The sequence below is a fragment of the Lynx canadensis genome, chromosome C2 (assembly GCF_007474595.2).
Source record: "Lynx canadensis isolate LIC74 chromosome C2, mLynCan4.pri.v2, whole genome shotgun sequence".
In the NCBI taxonomy this organism is placed as follows: Eukaryota; Metazoa; Chordata; class Mammalia; order Carnivora; family Felidae; genus Lynx; species Lynx canadensis.
In genome coordinates, this window is record NC_044311.2 from 86,731,648 (window position 1) to 86,752,560 (window position 20,913).

Below are 20,913 nucleotides of genomic sequence, written 5' to 3' on the forward strand. Positions count from 1 at the left end.
CCCCCCCCCACCCCTACATCTATTTCCTTATTCCTAGTGACAACCCCAGCTTTTGTCCAGGAACCATATCTTCACCAGGCAATCCAGGAACTTTGAGGAAAGCTAACTTCACTCCTGGCTGATGCACTGGAATGTTATTATGGCAGGACGTAGGACATGACTTAATTCAGACCAATGAGGTTGGAAAAAGACTTTTGGTGGGGGCTTCTAGAAAAGCAGTTCCTTTCTCTTCCTCTGCCTAGGGTTGTGTGAAGATGTGAAGCCTAGAATCACTGCAGCCATTTTGTTGCCATGAGGAAATACCGGCTGAGGACTAAACCAGCACACAGAGAGGGGCAGGACGTAGGGGCCTCCATGGAAACAAAAGTGATCAAACTACATCTAAAAGAGCTATTTTATGGGTTTTATGGTTGTTGTACAGTCATTAAATCCCCTCTCTGCTCTCCCCTTTTAAGACCGTTCAGTTGAACTTTTTATTCCTTGCAACTGAAATTGCCTTAATGACCACTGTGAGTTGTTTACATGGCCATTATGTATACAACGTCCAAATTTTCTTTTTTTTAAAGTTTATTTATTTATTCATTTATTATTTTTTTAATAATCCCTGCACCCATCATGGAGCTTGAACTCACCACCCCAAGATCAAGAGTTGGACGCTCTTCTGACTGAGCCAGCCAGGCGCCCCTATGAAGTCCAAATTTTCTGATTCAAATTTTGCAGGCCCAAATTTTGTTAAAATTTTTATTTCCAGTATTTAGTTACAACTTTTTAAATGTCTCATTATAAGCAATTGTCAGTTTCATGTTCTGTTGATTGTGTCTGTCAGTGATAGTCATTATGAACCGGATAAAAGATTGAAGGTAGTTTATATTTTGTTGAGAATTCATGAGGCTATTGCAAGCAATGAGTCAGAAGGAGAGAGAGAGAGACAGAGAGAAAGAGATGGGGGGGGAATTGCTGCAGGCATAATGTAAGAATCTAAGTGCTTGAAGGGAGGGGGAGGTTGGGGAATTCAAAATACCATGCCTCATTCAGAAGGGATTTGGACACCTTATTGGTGTTGGGGATAGACTAAGTGCTCAGAACTTCGGAACCCCTCAGCCCTGAGATTATGATTCTATGAAGGTTAAATTGCACAATGAAGTACTGGCGAAAGGATTAACTACTAGGTTGGCAGTACCACCAGCATCTCCAGGGGCAGGGCTTCTGCCATACAGTGTCTCTGTGTGAGTTACAAGGAATGCCCTCCAGCCAGACACAGCCCACGGGTAAAAGAGTGGGCAGATTTGAGCCTTCGCTCCTCCCCTCTGCTCGGTGCTCTTTGCAGTGACCCAGCACAACTGTATGGCGTGGTGCTCAGCTTGGCAGGAGCTTCGGTTCCTGGGGCCACGTGACTGGAAGCAACCAGCTGAGGGACCCAAAGTCTCAGGGACACCAGTCTGGGTCACGAAGGGATAGCATGCAGAGGAAAAAAGCAATGACTGGCCAAGTTTGCTGGCTGAGGGCTGTGTAGCCTCTCAAGAGCAAGGCAAAGATGAAGACATCCAAGCATTGGTCTGATTTTAAATATAGATTGGAGCACCTGGGTTGCTCTGTCGATTAAGCCTCCGACTCTTGATTTTGGCTCAGGTCACGATCTCACGGTTTGTGAAGATCGAGACCCATGTTGGGCTCTGCACCGACAGCGGGGAGACTTCTTGGTATTCTCTCTCTCCCTCTTTCTCTGCCTCCCCCCAAAATATAGAAATAAACATTTAAAAATAAATAAATGAATATAGATTAAGTATTAGATCACTGTAATTAATTTTGCTAGGTATTATATTTTGGTTTCAGCTCTGCCGAGAAAATATTCTTATGTTTTTCTAAAAAAAAATTTTTTTTTAATGTTTATTTATTTTTGACAGAGACAGAGACAGAATGCAAGTGGGTTAGGGGCAGAGAGAGAGGGAGACGCAGAAGCAGAAGCAGGCTCCAGGCTCTGAGCTGTCAGCACAGAGCCCAACGCTGGGCTCGAACTCACGAGCTGTGAGATCATGACCTGAGCCGAAGTCGGACGCTCAACCGACTGAGCCACCCAGGTGCCCCTCTTATGTTTTAAAGATATATACTGCAGTACTTAGGAGCAAAATGCCATGATGTCTTTAAAAATACTTTTAAATATTTTAGCAAACATTAATAAAGTGAGCTGAATGGGGGGAAAATATCTTCCCAGAAGACACTGGGCTCACAGGAAGAGGAAAAGGCAGTATGTCAAAGTTGTAGTAAACATCAGCGTAAACCCCAGGTCTCCTTAGCAAGGAAAGAGCTCACTAAGGGCATTGTTCTCAGCATTTCCTTCCCACTTAGGTTCCTGTTCTGACTCCCTTTGGGTTTTTAAGTTTCTGAGAAACTCAAGCTTTTATCAGGATCTCCCTGAGGTGGGGGATGGTCAGCCTGGAGACTAAGGCATCTGAAGAGCTGTCCCATGAGAAGAGAGGGCAGTAAGGACTACAAAGGCAGCTGTCAGCTGGATAAAAGGCAAAATGAAGCTGATTTCTTGGGGAAACAGCACAACTCCCATCTCTGGAAGAGTCCAGCACATGTTGGAAGACTTGAGAGCGCAGGCCTTGACTTATACAGTCCTTTTCAGCCTCCCACGCCAGGCCCCAGGGAAAGGGTGTGTGAGGCCAGAGGTGGTGAAGAACAAGACAGAACTGCAAGAAAGGAGGAGTGGGGACGGGGCCAGCCAATGACGGGGCTGGACTGTATGCTAAATCTCTGGCTTCCCTCTTGGACCCTGCTTCTTAGCGTTGCTTCCTGTCTCTCACAATCTGGAGAACCCAATTTCCTGCAATGACTGATTTCATGCGATAAGGAAAGGGAGGAGAGTCCAAGCCAAGCCATAATGGGGCCTGTCCTTGATCAGAAATGGGAGTTCAGTCCTGCCAGTTCCTACTCGTATCTCACTTGGTCCCCAAAGGAGGGAGAGTTAGGAGAGAAGTAGCAAGCCAAATTATTGCAAAGGTTGTTTTGAACTTTGCAAATACTATATTTCAAGAATGGAGACCAGTATATTTTCTAGCTCTGGTGAGGTCAGAACAATAGAGATCAGGTCAACATCAGGGCCATTTTGTGCTGGGATTAGATGGGACCTGAAAATCAATGGAGGCTTTCCTTCCCTCAGAGTGTTCCAAACCTTCAACTGCAGCCAAAGGGCAAAAATAAAATATACAGACTCACTGTAAAATATACTTTGTTCTGAGTTACCAGGAGAGGTTATGGAATTTCCCTGGAAACACCTAACAAACAGACTACCTGCCATATTCTTTCTTATCCATCTGGTATAGTTGTGTGGTTTTTTTTTTAAGTTTATTTTATTTATTATTTGGGTTTTTTTAAGTTTTATTTACTTATTTTGAGAGAGAGAGAGAAAGAGAGAGAGAGAGAGAGAGAATCCCAAGCAGGCCCTGGTGCTGTCAGAATGGAGCCCGATGAAGGGCTTGAACTCACAAACTGTGAGATCATGGCCTGAGCTGAAATCAAGAGTCAGAGGCTTAACTGACTGAACCACCCAGGTGCCCCATATCTGGTGTAATTTAGACGCAGGCTTAAGTGAGGGACAGGGAAATGGTCTAACACTGATGACTCTGGTGGTCTTGTCCACACCAGAAGTCTAGAGGTAGATCTCCCTATTAGATCTCCTTCGCCACAGGAAAAAAAAAAAGAAAAAGAAGAAAAGAAATCCCCTCCTCTCACAGAAGGCTAGGAGCCAAGTCCCTGGAAATACTCCCACTCTGTTCTGTCCTGTTTTGCCTCTCAATAGCCCTGGAACCTTCAAGAATCCAATTTGTCCCAATACCTGACTCTGTGCCCATGAAACAGGAGCCAAAGAATACTTGAAAAACAAATAGTCATAATATATGTTGTTTTGGAAGCATCCTATTGTTTATAAAACCTTTTCATATCATTATCTTACATGCTTGTCTCAATTCTGTGAGGTAGTTATGGAGGGCATTGTTAACTTCCATTTGCAGATGAGAAAACTGAGGCTTGCAGGTAAGTGATTTGCCCAAAACCAACAGCAGTAAAATCAGTGTATGGCTTGTGGCCGAGTCCTACCACACCCCCCAGGTGACAAACTCCCATGTGTTTACTTCTATCCCCCACACTGCCTCTATTTCAATATGACAGGACAGAGATAATGTAGAAGGGCAATGTGGATTTGGGGGGAAGTGAGAAGGTCCTAGGGTCACATTCTTTTGGGATCCCTGCAAAACCACCCCTCACTACTGTGCTTTGATCCCCAGGGTTCCCACATGCGCTGCTCCCCAGGATTCCTTCCCCACATGGCATGTAGGAGTACACCAAGCTACAGGCCACATTGCAAGTGGGTCCCCACATTCTCATCCCGTCTAGGTGGAGGATCCAGCAAGTGAGTGAAGACGTGTTAGAGATTGTCCAAGGCCTTTGATAGAGGTGATTAGAGTCTTGAAGAGAAATGTGATACTTCTGGGGGCGGTAAAGAGCTAGGGGAGCAGCCGGCTTTGCCCCTCCCTCTCACTGCATCTCCACTCCCAGAATGACTGGGTGTCAGTAAGGTGATTATGTAGATTGGTTAATGATCATGGCAGTGGGAAAATAGAGGAAATGAAAGAATGGGAGAGAGAAAACTGGAGGAACTAGAACTTTCATGAGCAAAAGCAGAAGATAAAGTGTTAGGAAAAAGCAAAGAACGAAAAGTCAGGTTCTCAAACCTATCTTTTTTCTTTCTTCTTTTATATATTATTTTAACATAATTTATTGTCAAGTTGGCTAACACACAGTGTATACAGTGTGTTCTTGGTTTTGGGGGTAGATTCCCGTGATTCATTGCTTACATACCCAAAACCTTTGAGAGCATTCTCCTCCCTCCAGAGGAAGACTGTCAGCTTTACAGAAAACATGGTGTTTGTGGCGTCACCCACCACAGGGTGTGGGTTTGGCTCTGAGGTGGGACTGAGTAACTAGTTAACTTTTTCCACTCTATGGGTTTCCTCCTACAAGTTCCTCCCCACAGGGCACCTCACAACACCCCACCCTTCCCATAGCACCTGAAGTGTGCCACTGCCGCCCCCTGCTGGGAGAACCCAGCGGGACCCGGGGAAGAAGAATGCTTTCGGAGGAAATGCCTTTCCACATCAGGGGCATTTAAAATACTCCAAGGAGTAGACAATAAAACATGGTATTTTAAATACAGAAACACTCAAATGGGTAAAGTGTCTGAAACATCTGGCTTATGATAAGTACATAGGCCTATTAAAAGAGATCAAGACATAGCAAGGAGGAGAGATCCCCCAAGACAAAGGCTTTTAATGAGGCCAAAATACCCATTTTCTCCCTTTGGCATATCTGAAACATATTACTTTTCCTAAAGCATAGTGTTTATTGTGTGGGGAAGAAATCTTCATAGACTACATACATGGCTAGGAGAATAGTGTTGAAAATCTTCACCTATGCTTTTCTCACTTTTTATTCCAAAGTCCACAGACTGACCCCGACACCTACCTTTTCAGCCCCTACCTCCCACTGGTCTTCTTTCCACAGGCTGTGCTCCTATCTAACTGAACCCTTCGTGGTTCTCAAACTCTCCCTGCCCCTCCTTTCCTTCCCACCGTCATTTCAGTGTCAATGCTTCTCTCCTCCTTCCTCCCAACAGCCCAATGACTTACGTGCATTATATGGATACAAAATTATGAAACAAAAATTGACAAAAATGAAACAAGAACAGGTAGATAGATATCTTAAAAACCCAATAACCTCTTAATTATATTTTGTATCTTTTGAATTTTGTATAAGCTTATATTGCATAATAATAAATTAATTAAATGTTTGATTTCTTTTTTTTTAATTTTTTTTAACATTTATTTATTTTTGAGAGACAGAGAGAGGCAGAGCATGAGCAAGGGAGGGGGAGAGGGACAGGGAGACACAGAATCCAAAGCAGGCTCCAGACTCTGAACTGTTTGTTAACACAGAGCCCGAAGCGGGGCTGGAACCCATGAACTGCGAGACCATGACCTGAGCCGAAGTTGGACGCTCAACCAACTGAGCCACCCAGGCACCCCTAAATGTTTTATTTCTTAATCAGAAAAAATTGGATTAGAAATCTTGGGAACATAATATTTATTCGATGTTTTAAAAAATACAGCAGACAGAAGCACAAAAAGAAAATATACGAATTAAAACATAACAAAGGAGGGCACGTGAGTAGCTCAGTGGGTTAAGCATCTGACTAGATTTTGGCTCAGGTCATGATCTCATGGTTCCTGAGTTTGAGCCCCACGTTGGGCTCTGCCCTGACAGTGTGGAGCCTGCTTAGGATTCTCTGTCTCTCCCGCTCTCTCTGCCCCTCTCCCGCTTGTGTACTCTCTCTCTCAAAATAAATAAATAAATGTAAAAAAAAAAACCCAAAACTTAAATAGGAGCTCCTGGGTGGCTCAGTCAGTTAAGGGTCTGACTTCAGCTCAGGTCATAATCTCACAGTTTGTGAGTTCAAGCCCCGTGTCGGGCTCTGTGCTGGTAGCTCAGAGCCTGGAGCCTGCTTTGGATTCTACGTCTCCTTCTTGCTCTCTGCCCCTCCCCTGCTCACGTTCTGTCTCTGTCTAAGTTAAATAAACATTAAAAAAAAAAACTTAAACAAAAATAGCAGAGGAGTAATAATGATTTGTTTAAGTAAAAATGTATAACAGCAAAGTAACATGAAGAATAGATTGTCTAATGTAATCTCTTTTAGAAGTCTCAGAAGAAAAGAATGGAAAGAACGGTGAAGAATTTTTTATTATTTATTTATTTTTAAATATATCCTTTTTAAAAATATTTTTTAATATTAATTTATTTTTGAGGTGGGGGGGAACAGAGAATCCGAAGCAGGCTCTGCACTGATAGCAAAGAGCCCCAATGCGGGGCTCAAACTCATGAACGCTGAGACCACGACTTGAGATAAAGTTCAACATTTAATCGATGGAACCACCCAGGCACCCCAAGAAGAATTTTTTAAATTAATAGTTCACATGTACATCTGAATGTAAAAGAATGAAGTTGGACCCCCACTTCATACCATAAACAAAAAATTAACTCCAAATTCCCATAGACCTAAACGTAATAGCTAAAACTATAAAGCCCTTAAAAAAAAAAAAAAAAAAGGAGTAAATCTTTGTGATCTTGGATTAGGCAAATGTTTCTTAGATATGACACCAAATGTCCAACTGATAAAAGAAGAAACAGATAAATTGGACTTCACCAAATTAAAATTTTTTGTACTTCAAAAGGACACCATCATTCTAGGGTATGTAATGAACTCCTACAATTCAACAATAAAAAGACAAATTTTACAATTTAAAAATGGACAAAGGAGTTGAATAAACATTTCTCAAAAAAGAACATATACAAATGCCAATAAGTGCATACAAAGATGTTCAACATCATGTAAAACCACAAGATACCACTCCATACCCACCAGAATGACTAGAATTTAAAAATTAAAAAAGCAAATGTTGACAAGGATGTGGAGCAATTGGAATCCTCATGATACACTGCTCTTGGGAATGTAAAATGGTGTAGCCACTATGGAAAATAGTGTGGCCATTCCTTAAAATTTAAACATAGAGTTACCAGACGGCCCAGCAATTCTACTTCTAGAGAATTCCAACCAAGGGAATTGAAAGCACAGGTTTGTGCATATATTCACATAAAAACAAGTACCCAAGGGGCACCTGGGTGGCTAAGTCGGTTAGGCGTCTGACTTCGGCTCAGGTCATGATCTCATGGCTCATGAGTTTGAGCCCTGCATCAGGCTCTGTGCTGACAACTTGAAGCCTGAAGCCTGACTTGGATTCTGTGTCTCCTTCTTTCTCTGCCCTTCTCCTGCTCATGCTCTGACTTTCTCCCTAAAAAATGAAAAAAACATTTAAAAAAATGTACACAAATGTTCATAACCAAAACAAAAAGTGGAAACCCAAATGCCTATCAACTGATGAATGGATAAACAAATGCGGTATGTACATACAACGAAATATTATACAACATAAAAAGGAATCAAGTATCAATTGTGTATTTTACAATGGTGAATTTTACGGTATATGAATTATATCTCAAAAAAGTTAAAAAAATAGTTGAAAATTGTCTAGAATTGAAGAAAAACATAAGGTCTCATATAAAAAGTCCATGCTGAGGAATCAGACCTATAAATACACAGAACAAACTGATGGCGGCCAGAAGGTGTGGGGAGGGAGGTTGGGCAAAATGGGTGGACTGGAGTGGGAGATACAGGCTTCTAATTATGGAATAAATAAGTCATGGGAATAAAATGCACAGCATAAGGAATATTGTCAGTGGTATTGGGTTTTTTATAAGTATTTTTTAATTCTTTTTTTAAAATGTGTATTTATTTATTTTGAGCAGGATGCGGGGCTCAAACTCACAAAGTGTGAGATCACAACCTGAGCCAAAGTCAGATGCTTAACAGACTGAGCCATCCAGGCACCCCATAGCCAGTGACATTGTAATATGGGGACAGATGGTAACTACACTTATAGTGAAATAAACTTCAAATCACTATGTTGTATACCTGAACTAATGTAATATTGTGTGTGAACTATATTCATTTTTTTTACAAAGCACATGCTGAGTACCAAGTAAGACAAATGAAAACAAATTTGTATCAGGGCACACTGAAGTGGAATTGTGGAATAATTAGGATAAAGAAAATATCTTAATAGCTATCAGAGGAAAAAAAGATTAACTACAGAGAAATAATAATTAGACTGACAGCAGACTTCTTATTACCAGCTATTCATGCCAGAAAATAATAAGGTAATATTTTCAAAGTGCTAAGGAAAAGGAACTGTTAACTCAGAATTTGTTTCACTAGTCAAACTTATTCAAGAATGAGGGCAAAATGAAGACATTTTCTACACAAAGAATTAAGAGAGTCTCATTAAAAGATATATGTCAAATGCCTAGATTTTGTTTTCTAAATACCATTCCCTACTAAAAGATACCAGCGTTCCTTTCTAAAGCAATTGACTCCAGGTCTCAGGCAAGAAAGGTGCAAGATGAACCTAGGACATCTTGTTATGCCAAAAATCTATCCCACATGTGTTTAAAATGACACATGTACAAGGTTATTTATTGCAGTGTATCTGTAATAAGGAAAAACAGAATGAGCTAAATGCCCACCAGCAGGGACTGGGTAAATAAGCATTGGGTCATCCAATGGATCTTTGGGGATTTAGTGTGATGAGTCTGAAATCAGACTGCCTACACCAGAGCCAGTCTCTACCACTTTCTAGGCTTGTGACCTTGATCAAGTTACCTAAACTCTTCATCGCCTCAGCTTCCTCATATAGAAGAGGAATGATAAAGGTGTATTATCTCATAAAATTGTTCTAAGGTTGCTGAAAATGAGGTCATCATAGATAAACCAGTAGAATTTCTATGTGCTGATAGTAACCAATGAGAAAATGTAATGGGAAACAAATTCCATTCTTAATTTAATGAAACCAAGCACCCTAGGTGCCTATCAGGAAGAATACTTCTTCCCTACTTGTAAGATTTTCATACATTTGAAAGGAATTCTACTGGTGTTGCACTCTGTCTCTCTGCCCCTTTACTCATTCTGCTCCTTGGAGGACAGGGTGACATTAAATAGTACATTTAGGAAGAATAATCTGGGCATGCCAGGCTCAGTTCTGTTTTTCTTCTTCTTGGGGAGCAACTGCTGACAGTGTCCTATATATAGCTATGTCTATTATATTGTTTGCATAAATCTTTTGAATGCTTACTAATATTTGTTGGCTTGATCTACCAATCACTTGGTTATCTAACCTAAAGCCACATCCTCCAACATGGTCTCTATCAGCAGTAAAGGTAAAATTCTGGCCTCCCAGGTACTATTCCTTTTTTTTCTCAATTTGTTCCAAACCTAAGTGGGGAATCCTATCTAATTATTGTACACTCAAAGGTAATACTGAAAGAGATAAAAGATGGTGGGATGTACCATGATAATGGATGAGAATACTCTTTATCATAAAGATATCAGTTCTTCCCAAGGTTATTAATTTAATATGTATATTGATTTATATTTTCTACTTTCAATACAAATCGTAACAGAATTTTCGGATAACTTGGCAAGCTACATCTAACGATCAAATGGGAAGAGCAAAAGGGCCAAGAATAATCAAAACCGGGGTGCCTGGGTGGCTCAGCTGGTTAAGCAATCAACTCTTGATTTCAGCTCAGGTCATGATCTCACCATTTGTGGGATGGGGTCCTGTGTTGGCTGTGTGCTAACAGCACAGAGCCTGCTTGGGATTCTCTCTGCCCCTCCCCCACACGTGCACGCAGGCTTTCTCTCTCTAAATAAATAAATAAACATTTAAAAAAAGAATAATCAGGGGTGCCTGAGTGGCTCGGTCGGTTAAGCGTCCGACTTCGGCTCAGGTCATGATCTCACGGTCCGTGAGTTCGAGCCCCGCGGTCGGGCTCTGTGCTGACAGCTCAGAGCCTGGAGCCTGTTTCAGATTCTGTGTCTCCCTCTCTTTGACCCTCCCTTGTTCATGCTCTGTCTCTCTCTGTCTCAAAAATAAATAAACGTTAAAAAAATAAAAAAATAATAAAAAATAAAGAATAATCAAAACATTTTTTTAAAGATTTTATTTTTAAGTAATCTCCACAACCAATATGGAGCTTGAACTCACAACAAGCTCTACTGACTAAGCCAGCCAGGTACCCCTAATCAAAACAGTTTTTTTTTTAATTACAAGTTTGAGGGAGTTGCTATTTCAAAAATGATTGTAGGACTGATTATAAAGTAAGAATAACTAAGAATGGATGGTGTTAGCCTATGTGTAGATAAATAGACCAGAAGAATAGAACGAGGCGGCCAGAAACTGACCCATGCATATATGGAAAATTGGTAAGCGACAGAGAAGGCATTGCAAGTCGATAAAGCAAAGCATAAATCATTCAATAAACAGTATAAAAAGTTAATCTCACTGTTTTAAATAATGAAACTTCTACTTTCTTCCTAATACAAGTAAGTTCTAGATAGATTGAAGACCTATGTTAAAAATGTTTAAACACTCTCCCTTTGAAATTTTTTTTTTTCAACGTTTATTTACTTTTGGGACAGAGAGAGACAGAGCATGAACGGGGGAGGGGCAGAGAGAGAGGGAGACACAGAATCGGAAACAGTCTCCAGGCTCTGAGCCGTCAGCCCAGAGCCCGACGCGGGGCTCAAACTCACGGACCGCGAGATTGTGACCTGGCTGAAGTCGGACGCTTAACCGACTGCGCCACCCAGGCACCCCAACACTCTCCCTTTGTATTACAGAAAGGACAAACCTTCAAAATACTTTTTTATAAAAATACCTCTCACAGCCCATGATGCAAACTCATCACAATGTTATCAACTAGTAAACACCTTGGGTTGGAAGGCCTCTATTTAACAAGTTCACAGGGCTGAGGCATAATGCAGAGAGATACACCAGGTTTTCAACTGGATAACCATTGTGAGCCTCTCTCAGACAGCCTAGCAATAAGCTGGCTCTTTGCGGTGGGCTGCAAAGCCTCTGGCCTATAAATTCTCTGAATTATTTGGGCTGTTTCTAATACATTTCTTTTCTTTTTAAAAAAAAATTTTTTTAAGTTTATTCATTATTGAGAGACAGAGGGAGACAGAGCATGAGCATGGGAGGGGCAGAGAGAGAGGGAGACACAGGATCCGAAGCAGGCTCCAGGCTCTGAGCTGTCAGCACAGAGCCCGATGCAGGGCTCGAACTCACAAACCACGAGATCATGACCTGAGCCAAAGTCAGACACTTAACTGACTGAGCCACCCAGGCACCCCTGTTTCTAACACATTTCTCATGCCAGGAAGGCTGACCCCTTAATCACACAGCCAGCTTGGTCAGATGATCCTGATTTCCTCCATACTCCTTTATAAACATGTGAGGCAATAGTACATGGTGTATCCAGCTGTGCCTGGCCTGAGTGCACTTGCCCATGAAATGGTCAGAATTTGTGGCATTATATATATCCCCTCATACCTGCAAGTTGGCACATGCTTTTATTGGGTATTATCTGTGGGAGTTGCCCTTGTCCCTGGCTTGATAAACAGAAATATTGCTCATGAGAGTAACTGCTTCAAATATTTGATAAACAGTTAGGCAATATCTAACAAAGGTGAAGCTGAACATAACCTATAACCCTAGAAATATATTCTGCTTGTGGGTTCGAGCCCTGCATTGGGCTATGTGCTGACAGCTCAGAGCCTGGAGCCTGCTTTGGATTCTGTGTCTCCCTCTCTCTCTGCCTGCCCTTGCTTGTGCTCTCTCTTTCTCTCTCTCTCTCAAAAATAAGTAAACATTAATAAAAAAAATTTTTTTAATAATACAAAGTGAGAAATAACCTAAATGGTCATCAACAGAAGAATAAATATATTGTAGTATATTTGTAAAATGGAATACTATTCAGTAACTTACAATAAACTAACAGTTCTATGTTGAAGAATGGATAGGGGCGCCTGGGTGGCTCAGTCGGTTGAGCGTCCGACTTCACCTCAGGTCACGATCTCACGGTTCGTGAGTTCGAGCCCCGAGTCAGGCTCTGGGCTGATGGCTCAGAGCCTGGAGCCTGCTTCCGATTCTGTGTCTCCCTCTTTCTCTGCCCCTCGACCATTCATGCTCTGTCTCTCTCTGTCTCAAAAATAAATAAACATTAAAAAAAAAAAAAAAGAATGGATAAGTCACAAGAATATAATGTTATAGAAGGATATAAACAGTATTATATACTTATAGTTTGTAAAGATGCAAAACAATAAACGTTCTTTATGGAATCACGCATATGTAGAAAAGAATAAGGACAAACATGGGAATGAGAACTGTCAGATTCTGGAGAGGAAGGGAAAGGAAAGGAATCAAATCACAGGCAAGGGCCCAATAGGGGCTTCAATTGTATCTGTAGTTTTTGTTTCTGGGGAAAAAATGACCTGGAGCAAATATGGGACAATGTTAAGATTTGTTACCGCTGAACAGCGGGCACAAGTTTATCGTTATTCTCTTTACTTGTGTTTATTTCAAAGATATCACAATTACAAAGGAATAGTCACAGGATAGAGAAAGTTTCCAGCATGTGTCAGTAACGGGGGCTACCAATGGGAATGAAATCAGTGCAGTCACACAAACCCAGGGAGGTAGCAGGATGGAGTTTAAATTGGATGGAAGAGAGAAATCAACTGTATAATATTTTTGATGTGAACATGGCCTGAGATTTAAAAAAAAAAAAAAAAAAAAGACTAAATTCATTATTTGGAAGCCTTGGTGAAAAAAACCAAGTTGCTATAGATTCTACAAATACTTAAAAGAAACGAGGTTTTAGTGAGCTTATCATTTGACAAATTGATAAGTTACTATTAATGAGCCAGTGTTCAACAATTTGATATTTAGCAAATTCAGAGATGTTTAAACACTATTTATCCTTTGGTAAATGTCCTTTGCAGGGCGTCTGAGTGGCTCAGTGGGTTAAGTGGCCAACTCTTTATCTCAGCTCAGGTCTTGACCTCAGGGTTGTGAGTTTAAGCACCATGTTGGTTTCCATGCTGGGTGTGGAGCCTACTTTAAAACAAAAGAAAAAAGAAAACAAAAGATAAATATCCTTTGCTCAAATGATACTTCCTCCTTGAGGCTGCCTGGATTGAACCCCTCCCTTCCCCCAAAATGCCCTCTTCTTTCTCTGAAGTCCCACAGCATTTTCTCTGCATTTTCCTTGGGCCTTATTTTCTAACACATGTTACAGGTGTTTAGACAGGTCTTGGCTTCCTTTCAGGGCCATGAGATCCCTAAGGGCAAAGTTTTACTTGTCTCTCTGCCTGCCTGATAATGTGGTGCCCATGGTAGGTCCTTAATAAGTATCTGAACAGGGGAGAGGAGAGAAGCCAAGAACTCTAAGTGAGGAAAGAATCAAGTAACTAAAAACATCTGTTTCTTTCCAACGTGCAAAGTGACGGATGTTTATAACCGGCCATGTTTTGACTTTAAGCCACAAAATTCTGCTGTTTCAACACTTTGTCCTCTTGGGCCATTTCCTTTGAGATGAACTTCTGCCGATTTCTACCTTCAGGCTCAGCCTGTGGTGCCAGCCTGACTGGTGGTGCCAACGAGGTACTCTCCGAGGAAGCAAAGCAAGAAAATATGATGAAAACTTTCCTCTGCCGCAGCAGTAGACCCAGCTGTCCTGTTGGGACGTGTGTGGCAACAGATGAAGGGTGCTTAGATGGGGACCAGGAGCCCAGCCAGGCTGCTATCAGGATGCAACGTGCAGAAAAGTCAAGGGTTAACAAGGCTGCTGACAGGATGAGATAAGAGGCCTCTGGATGGCTTTTAGAGTCACCAGATTTAGCAAATAAAAATATAGGGCACCCAGTGAAATTTGAATTTCAGATAAGCACTGAATAATTGTTTAGCATAATTGTTATCTCGTGCAACTTTGGGGGCATACTTAAAGTAAAAAATTATTCATTTATCTGAAACTCGGATTTCATTGGGCATCCTGTATTTTATCTGGCAAGCCAGACATAGGCCAGGGATTATGTAGTTATTGCTGATTATAATTAATAGGCAGACTAAGAGGGACTAGGTCACAGAGGTGAGGAGGGAAGCAGAGAGGAGCTAGTCCAGACCCTGAATGTGCCTTCAGGGAAGGGAATAGGTGTTGTTTCCATAGGCCTCCCAGTCCTGAAGAATAAATCATCTGCCAGTGTCTCCAGTCTCTCCAGGCAGCCAGCCACTGCCACTGCTCGTGTCTGCCTCTTTAAGAGCACTCACCTTGTTATCTGGTGAAATGTCTGTTTCCCCCTTGAATGGATAGGGACCATGCTTTTGAGTCAGAGATCTGGGTTCAAATCCAGTTTCTGAAACTTAAAGCCGTGTGACATTAGGGGGTCACTTACCCGCTGAGCACATCATTTTCTCTCTTGTAAAAAATGAAAACCATCCAACTTCCGCTCAGGTCATGATCTTGTGGTTTGTGAGTTCGAGCCCCACATTGGGCTCTGTGCTGACAGCTCAGAGCCTGGGGCCTGCTTCCAATTCTGTGTCCCCCTCTCTGCCCCACCCCTGCTTGTGTTCTGTCTCTCTCTGTCTTTCAAAAATGAATAAACATTAAAAAATAAATAAAAGCCATCAAGACATTGTGATAAATATATGAGATAATGTAAGTTAAACACATAGTAGGTGCTCAGAAATATTAAGCACATCTCTGAGGACCCGAGTGCAGGGACCTAGCTCTAACACAGCACTGTGTGTGCTATGCAAGAAGTGCTCAACAGATGGGGAGGAGATAAATGAACAATCCAAGTGAGGGGGGTGGACTCTTTATTAATTATCTACACTAGAGACTCTTAAATTTTATTCTTACTGTTAGTCATGATCTGATTGAAAAAGAGATAAGAAAACCTCAATCATAATTCTCCACCAGCTACTTCTGATGAGGCGCTTAACAAGAGATGCACACAGAGCAGGGCCTTGTGGTGCTGTTATCACTTACCATATCCTGTGCTTCCTCAGGAGAGGAGCCCCTGCAGGGAAGAGCCTTGAACTCCTCATGGGGTCCCAAAGGATGGCAGGCCACAATAAGTCATGCAATCAAGGAACACATCCGGGTTTGGGCAGGGAGGAGAGTCCTGAGGGTGCGGGACATCTTCTTGAACCCTTCTGGGCAGATGCCTGGCTCCATCTTCCTACAAGAGCTCCTTTTCTACCTCAAAACCTGTAGATCTAAGTTCCACTGGATGAGAAGTGGCAGTATTTCACTTGGCTGTAGCATTAGAGGGCTTGGACACAATCCCATTGCTGTCTGTTTTGGACTGAATGTTTTCCACCAAAATTCACGTGTTGTAACCTTAACATGTTACAGCTCCTCCCCATATGATGGTATTAGGAGGTGGGGCCTTTGGGAGGTGATTAGGATTAGATGATGTCACACAAGGGTGGGGCCTTCACGATGTGATTAGTGCCTTTCAAAGAGTCAGGAGAGAGCTTGCCTTCTCTTCCTGCTCTCTGCCGCGTGCGAGGATACAAGTCTGAAGTCTGCAATCTGAAGAGAGGCTCTCACCAGAAACCAATCGTGCTGGTGCCCTGATCTCAGACTTCAAGTCTCCAGAACTGTGAGAAAGAAACTTCTGTCATTCATAAGCTACACTGTTCATGATATTTTGATATCATAGCCCTATCTAAGACACTGTCCTTTCCCTAAAATATTTCCTCAGCTCACTGCATCACCAAACTCCCCTCCAGACTGTGACCCTCGATTTACTACACAACCCCTAAAACAACTAAGTTAAGCTCTGGGTTCTTCGGAAAGGAATCCAGTGAAGTATGTAAGCATAGTGTCCATAAGAGACGGAGCAACTTATTAATAATACAATTACCCTCATTTTTAATACTCAAAATGAGCGCAGGCTGCTAATGACCCAAGATCAGCCAAACAAAGAGCAAACCACCGAACTGGCTTTCCTTTGAACTTCCAACCTCACACGCCTTTACTCTCACTCTTAAAGCAGGGAACAGCAGCTTGAAGCAAGAAACAGTTTCTTTTTGAAAGAGCCAAAAGACTTGAGCTTTTTATTCTCGCCCTTGACTCAACAGACCCGTTCCTGCTAAGACGCAGCCCCTGCTGCCCAGTCTGTGGCTTCTCAGAGCTGAGTCTGGCAGCAAGAAGCGGGTCCTCTCCCTCCCTCTCAGCCCCTTTGTCCTTTTTGCTCTTGGCATCCCTAAGAATGCTATTCTTTACGTGGCCAAACTTTGAAATAAAAGCACGTTTGTGAGTGTGTGTGGAGTACCCACCCTCTCTTCCCTGTGGCTGCCTCCCACTGACCACCCTTACCTCTGCCAGCCTTAGGGTCTCAGAACTGGGATTCTAGCAGCTACCTAGGTGCTGTGTGAACCTCCTCCCCACCCCATGACCGCAGCTGAGGGACTAGCATGGGAAGTGGAATCCCTGTCAGTATTAAGACTAAGAGTCCAATCTTGTCCTGGCTTGATCTCTTGAAAGGAGCAGAGGTATTGGCAACTGTTTTTCATAGTGTGGACTGTGTAGAAGAGAACGTTCAGGAAAAGAATGAAGAGCTGTCTCAGGGACAAGGAAGAGGTGATACTCCAGACTCCCAATGAATTTCCATTGTCTTGTCCGAGTCTCTCATAAAGTCCATTCTTGTCATTGACCTCTGTGAGATACCCTGTATCTCTAGAATTAACTCCTTTTGCTTAAACAACCTCAAGTTTCTGTTGCTTCAAATATTTTAAAAGTGTTTCCTATTCCCAATTTTAGGACTAAATGAGTTAAAAGTTGTTTCCCTCTCTCTCTCTCTCTCTCTCTCTCACACACACACACACACACACATACACACCCTACAAGAAATAATTGCTTTTCTCTTGGTTCCTAATGACATTTACCTATCATAGAACAGTTGAATAATAATAAGAAGAAATGTATTGAATACTTACTAGGTTTCTGGTACTATTCTAAGCAGCTCAATGTGCCTTTCATTTCATCCTCACAACATCCTTTAAAGGAGGTAGTACTATTCCACCCATTTTACAGAAAAGGGAACTGAGGCACAGAAAAATCAAATATCCTCCCCAAAGTAACAGAACTAATAAGTGGTAGAACTGGGTTCGAATCCAGGCAGTGTTGACTTCAGGATACTTTTAATCCCTATCCTATGTATTTTACAAATCCTGGGTTACCAATGCAACCTGGCAAAAAAACCTTCCAACAAACCTGTCACACCCCTCAAATTGTTCCTGGCCCTTATTCCAACAAATCACCAAACAAAGCATTGAAGTTTTCTCCAGAGAGCAATAGCAGAATTGGTGGAGAGAAAACTTACCATGTGTATTCGTTTCCTGGGGCAAAATACCACACACTGGGTGGCTTACACAGCAAAAATGTATCATCTCACTGTTCTGGAGGCTAGAAGCCTGAGACCAAAGTGTGGACAGAGTGGGTTCCTTCTGAGAGCTGCGAGGGAGGAATCTGTTCTTTGCCTCTTTCCTAGCATCTGGGGGTTTGCTCACAATCTTTGGCGTTCCTTGGCTTCTGCTTCATTATACCAATCTCTGCTTTCATCATTACATGGTGTTCTCCCTGTGTGCATGTCTGTATCCAAATATCCACTTTATGGGGTGCCTGGGTGGCTCAGTCAGTTGAGCATCCGACTCTTGATTTCAGCTCAGATCATGATCCCAGGTTTGTGGAATTGAGCCCCATGTTGGGCTCTGCACTGAGCTACGGAGCCTGCTTAAGATTCTCTCTCTTCCTCTCTCTCTCTCCCTCTGCCCCTTTCCCCATCTCGTGCTCTCTCTCTCTCTTAAAAAACAAGACAAAACAAAACAAAACGGGGTGCCTCAGTGGCTCAGTCAGTTAAACGTCCAACTTCTACTCAGGTCATGATCTTGCGGTTCATGAGTTGGAAGCCTACATGGGGCTCGATGCTGACAGCTCAGAGCCTGGAGCCTGCTTCAGATTCTGTGTCTCCCTCTCTCTGCCCCTCCCCTGCTTGCGTTTTCTTTCTCAAAGAATAAATACACATTAACAAAAAATTTTAAAAACCAAATATCCACTTTTCATAAGGACACCAATCACATTGGTTTAGAGGCCCACCCTACTCTGGTATGACCTCAACTAATTACAAGCAATTACTCTATTTCCAAATAAGGTCATACTTTGAGGTACTGGGGATTAGGACTTCAACATATGAATTTTGGGGAGCCACAATCCAACCCATAACACAAGGTTTTATTATTTTTTCCTGCTGCAATTTTGAATGATTAGATCTCTATTTTTTTAGAGCGGTAAAAAGTTTGATTCTAAGATGTGACAAACCACAGGTACAGCTTCTCAGCTTTGGTTTAACACTGAAATTTCATTGCTACCCTTATTCAGGAAGGATACCAAATCCACCATCCCTGAAAGAATCCTGATAAGGACACTGACCTCTTTTAAATGACTACATACATCTAGCTCACTAAGGGTCATAGAAGGACCAATAGAAGAGATATAATGCCTTCAGTACTAACTCTGGCTCTGACATTGACTTGTTCTTAGTGTATGGCCAGTTGCTTTTTTGGTTTTTGTTTGTTTGTTTGTTTTTGTTTTGTTTTCTGCTTTTCCTGGTCATAAAACAAGAGATTTTGCTTCTACTCTCAGGCTCCTCAAAAGTCAGTCCTGAATGGTGATCCCCTAGTTTGAACGAGAATTATCTGGGAACTTAAAAAAAATAAAAACAAATAAACACAAAAAAACAAAAAACCGTGACACTGATGCCTGAGTCCATCCCCCATGCTAACTTTAATCTGCCTGGGTATCTTACCTTTTAAAAACTTCCCAGATATATAGTCTCCTGACTGTGATGGATGTATACAGATGTCAAAACTTACCAAATTGCACAGTTTAATATGTATAACTTATTGTATGCCAGTTACACTCAAGCTGTTTAAAAATTAAAAGCGCCCCAGGTGATTCTAGTGGGCATCCCAAAATGAAAACCATCAAGCTGGGTCAACCTCAGATACAGAAATGGCCCTAGTAAGGGAGGAAATCTGCTTAGGACCTAGAACCTATGACTCCAGTGTTCTTGCCTGAAAACCAAAATGATAGGAAATTTAAAAATTTAAAAAGAGGCATTAAAACATTTGAAGTGTGGGATTGTTACAGGAGTAGGGCACACAAGAGCTAAAAACAAAAAACAAACAACCCACCATGGTAGAGGGGCAGGTAGTTGTCTTTTCAGGTACTCAAGGCATCCCTGCCCCCACTCTGCCCACGGGGTTGTGGGGCCCAGCAGGGCTGGTAGAACCAGTGAGGAAGCAACGTGCCAAGCACCTCTCACTCCCTATTCAGCAGCCTGTTGGCTGTCTCTCTCCCTAATCCAGACAGTAGTTTTAACTGCTTTTTGTGTATTTCTACCTCAGATTCAACATGTTCAAGACTGAATGCATCACCTCCTGCTCCAATCTATTCCTCCTTTTCAATTCCTTATCCTAATAGAGTACCATGATTGTCCCAAACATCCGCACCAAAAAAAGTGCCTCATCCTCTACCCACAAATGGTCTCCATTTATCTTCCTGAATGTCTCTTAAATACATCTTTCCTCTACATCTTTACAGTCACTTCCTGCCTAGACTTCCTGACTCATCTGCCATTTTTCTATCACTGCCTTTTGCAGCAAGAGTAATTGTTAAAGCCCACAGATCATGCCATGCCTCTGCTCGAAAGCCTCTGAATGGCTTCCCCATGAAAAATAGGATGAAACCCAAACTCCTTAGCATGGCAATTATGGTCTGGCCCCAAACCCCTGGCTCCATATCCTCTCCCACTACTCTTCCAGCGTGCACAGTTTCCATACATACTGGATCCACTTACGCCTCTGTATCACATACATGCTACTCCGTGCACCTACAATAGTGGATCTAAACCTAACTCGTATCATCTTCTAAGACTCAGTTTTTTCTTTTTTAAGTTTATTTATTCTGAGAGGGAGAGAGAGACTGTGTGTGGAAGGGGCAGAGAGAGAAAGAGAGACAGAATCCCAAGCACGCTCTGCACCATCAGCGTGGAGTCCAATGCGGGGTTTGAACTCATGAACCATGAGACCATGACGTGAGCTGAAATCAAGAGTCAGATGCTTAACCGACTGAGCCACCTAAGTGCCTCTGAAAGACCTTTTATTTATTTATTTTTGAAAGACCTTTTAAACACTGGTTGGAAAATGTCAACAGGTTAGCTACACTAAAATAAACAAAGGTATCTGGCTATTTCCACTACGATATGCCTTTAATTAACTTAACTTTGGATATTAGCATTTTAATAAATTACTGCAAGGAGCTGGTTTCAAG